This window comes from Macrobrachium nipponense, chromosome 17 (genome assembly GCF_015104395.2).
Source record: "Macrobrachium nipponense isolate FS-2020 chromosome 17, ASM1510439v2, whole genome shotgun sequence".
NCBI lineage: Eukaryota > Metazoa > Arthropoda > Malacostraca > Decapoda > Palaemonidae > Macrobrachium > Macrobrachium nipponense.
This window is the reverse complement of record NC_087210.1, coordinates 47244653-47249106: the sequence shown is the minus strand read 5'-3', so window position 1 is coordinate 47249106 and position 4454 is coordinate 47244653.

The window sequence follows — 4454 nt, the reverse complement described above, 5'->3', positions numbered from 1 at the left end:
GAAAAATCGTAAGGAAACTCCAAAAGTTGAATTTTCAAGGGAATGTATTTACACCTTAACCTCTACTGATTTCAAGGTATTTATTTCTGGTGATAGATATTCATTTCTCGATATAATGTGGTTCGGATCCAACAATAAGCTGTAAGCCCCGATGCTAGATGACCAGTTGGTTCCTATCATTGTAAAAATATCTAATCCTTCGACCCAGCCCTAGGAGAGCTGCTAATCAGCTCAGTGGTCTGGTAAAACTAAGATATACTTAAATTTTCAAGGTGCCCATAATGACGCTAATGACCCTCACACAAAGCCAAATACTGGATTAATTGCTGGGAGCAATGAGCACGGTGTTCAGGACACGTGTGATGATTCTCAGCGTGCAATTTCTGGGCCCATAGCAGGATTGGGAAAATCCACCTTCAAAGCAGGAATTTGCAATAGACCTGCAATACAAACATCGTATAAGTACGTGTGTGGCACCAGGGGGGCGACGGTTGGATATGAGCTTAATATAAATCGTAAGATTCCTCAGAGGGCAAAGAAAGACTGAATTACTGCTCCAAACGTTACTGTATTTAAAGGGGAGGAATATGAACAAAACTACATTCAAGGAAACCACAATTCTTAAATCAGAGATTCCTTTAAAGGTGCACAGCTGAGGGGATTAATGAATCACTACGGAGGATTGCATAAGCACTGATAAAAGGAAGAAAATGAAATATAAGTAGATTGCCACCCAATTTTTTAGATAGATCTTCGTAAAAATGTCAGCGAAGGAAAATTGACTTCTCCAAGGTGTCGTAAGGCAAGGGCTCTCACGTGGGGGCACACAGACATGTGAGTCCTGTCGAGGAGCCAGGTGGGCACTCCACGCGGGTCAGAGGATAGGTCTCAGGTGTGACCTGGCTTGAGCTGGGTTAGTGAGTGAGTGAGGCAGAATTTCCTGCTTTGCCCCCAATTTCATCACTAAACATCGTCAAGCCAATGATTAAGAATTATAATGATATAAGAATTATGTACTTATGAAAACTTAATGCTAAAATATTTATAGGGATACAAACATAAAATTCTTAATATAAAATATATTCTTTCGTTCCTTACATGATATTGCATTGCATTCACCATTCTTCATCTTGTGTTTCAAACAGTTTCGTGGCTTAAATGTCATGGAAGACAATGCTACCAAAAACTTATAGGTAGGGCTATCAATATGAAAATAACAAGCAAAAGATTAAGAATATTAATCTCTTTCTCTTATCTTCGTGTGGTCAAGTGTGGCTCACGTGATCACTCAATGACGTCATCATCATCATGATCACGACCACGACCCCTCGATAGGAGAAGTCTTATGGGGGGTGAAAAAATATTAAGACTTCATTATCGTCACTATCATTATCACCAACACCCTTTCATATTCTATACTGGAAATCTCTATATGAAAAAAATCGTTACTTAGATATTGATGCGTTATGGAGGAAATTTATTCATCCCAATGATTTTTCTTTGGCTACAACCAGTCCTCCTATACCCCTCTCATTATTTCTTTTTATCATATGTTACGATTTTCTTCATAATTCTTATATCGTCAAAATTCTTACTATAGTTATAAGTATGACAATTTGCCCTTGGGCTATTAAAAGATACACTCTACTCATTAATAATGATTTAAATTTCTCTCGGGAAAGTCCCTTACGTATAAGTAAAGAGGATTCATAACAATGTATATATATATATATATATCATATATATATATATATATATACTATATCTATATCTATATCTATACTATATCTATATCTATATCTATATCTATATCTATATCTATATCTATATCTATCTATATCTATCTATATAGATATATATATATATATATATATATATATAGATATAGATATATATATATATATATCTATATAGATAGATAGATAGATATATATATATATATATATATATATATATATATATATATATATATATATATATATGACTGGTAAAAATGTTCTGTAACAACAGAATTCCATCTAATTAAAGGAGCCCATAAAAAAACACCAAAATGTAGAGAGAAAAAAGTACTATATTTCAGAGACTGCTGTCTCTCTCTTCAGGTATATGAATGAGAAAAGTTTACAGAAAAGGTGGTATTTATACCAAGAGATCCGTCCACAAGTAAGCCAATTTAGGTCATCCCCGCTGATAATCTTCCTTTAATCTTCTTAAGCGTTGGTTGAATGAAAACTTGGTCGACGACATCTGAAACCCACGCGCCTTTTGAGATGTTCATTACCTGCTTCTCTTTTATTAAGGCCGATTCCATCATTTGACTCTTGTACCGGCAGTTGCTGCTATAAATTACATTTGACAAATTCCAGTTTATTCTATGGTTATGTTCATTTATATGGTTGAAAATAGCCGAGTTCTGTTGTCCATACATAACTGACCGTTTGTGTTGTATTAATCTCTGGGGAAGCGATTTACCTGTAAATCCGATGTAAGATTGGTCACAGTCCTGACATGGGATCTCATAGACCCCAGAGTCTTTGGGAGATGTCTTTTGTTGGACGTTAATCCGGGATTTGGCTAAGGTGTTTGGGTAGGTAAATGCAAAAGGGTTGGATTTCCCAAGGGTGTGGGTTATTATTCTCTTAATCGTCTCCAGGTGAGGAATTTTTATTTTATTGTTGGGTGTGTCTCTGGTCTTGTCTTTAGGGGGTCGGTAGAAAATTACGTTTGCTTTTTGAATTGCTTTCTCAATTATATGGTCAGGATACTTTAAAGACGAAAGTTGCTTGCGAATTAGTTCAAATTCTTTTTCCAGGAAATCTGGGGAACAAATTTGTAAGGCTCTTAAGAATAGGTTGCTAGCTACACCTATCTTGATAGTAATGTCGTGATAGCTAAAGTAGTGAATATATGAAAGTGAGAACGTTGGTTTTCTGTATATGGTAAATTTGTATTCTGTCATGTCTCTGATTATTAAAACATCAAGAAAAGGAATTTTGTTGTCTGTTTCCCATTCAACTTTAAATTTGATGCTGGGCGCTAATGCGTTTAATTTTGAGAGGAATTCATTAAAATTACCCCACTTATTATCCCAAAATGTTAGGATATCATCCACGTATCTCATCCACAGCATGTTTTTGGGTTTTATTGCATTTATTACTGTAGTTTCAAAGTATTCCATGTACAGATTGGCTAAAACAGGACTTAAAGGACTACCCATACTGCACCCGAATTTTCGCTTGTAGAATGATTCCCCGAATGAAAATACGCTATTAGATGCACATAATTCAACTAACTTTATTATTTTGTCAAGCACCAATGGGACATGATCTGAATAGGGGATAATTTTTCCCTTAAAAACTGAAGAACGTCCTGTACTGGTACTTTTGTGAATAGGGAGTCTACGTCAAGGCTTAAAAGTTTTATGTTGTGAAGTGGTATATGTGCTTCTCTGAATTTGTGACAAAAATCTTCCGAATGTTTAATGTGACTGGGAGAAAAAGTGCCTAAAAAAGGAGAAGGGAGGCCGGCTAACCATTTATTTTGAAATAATTGAAAGCTCCGGCGCATGAAACGATGGGTCTGAATGGAAGATTGTCTTTGTGAGTTTTGGGAAGGCCATAAAAATAGGGTAATTTAGGATTAATTACTTCAAATTTCTCTAATAGTTCAATACTCTTTTTGACTTGGCCAATTAATCTTACTTTCCGAAAAAATTCTGTGGGAACGGTTTGGAGGGGATTTTTTGTCAGTTTTTCGTAAGTGTTTGTGTCGCTAAGGAGCTGGTTGATTGATCGAGGTAGAATTTTCTTTGTCCCATTATTACGATTTTGCCGTCTTTGTCGGATCTACTTATTATAACATCTAACTTTTTTAGCGAGTGGATGGCTATCATGAATCTGCGGGGAACAGGATATTTCTTATGAAGGTCAGTTAAAGCATTTAGTAACACTCCTTTTAAACATATCTCTTCACGGCTGTAGTTTTTGTCAGATATGAATTTATCAAAAGCCACTATGAAGTCTAGGTTGTTTTTGCGGTCTGGCATAAGGGCAAAGGATAAGCCTAAATTTAAAACTAAATGTTGATTTACAGTAAGGGGGGTGTTGGATAAGTTTAAAACTTTGTCTTGTTGTTCAAGATTATTCCATGCGCTATTGTCTATTAGGTTATTTAACTTGCATAAAAGTCTGTTGGAATGAGTCACGCTATTATAGGCAGCAATGTCGGAACAGAATGAAATCAGATACCTGTATATGTGGTCCGTAGTGAGGAGGCGAAGATTAGACTGAGTTCCATATATCACTCTGCGTAGCACGAAGATGTCGTTTCTCGTACTGGTGATTCTTTCTTCCAGGAAAATCTTGTGTGATAGAGGGAGGGGGTTTGATTGCAGAGTCCATCTCCCAAATCCGTACATTTTTGGAAGTACTTGTTCTTTGACGCATTCTTCCAAA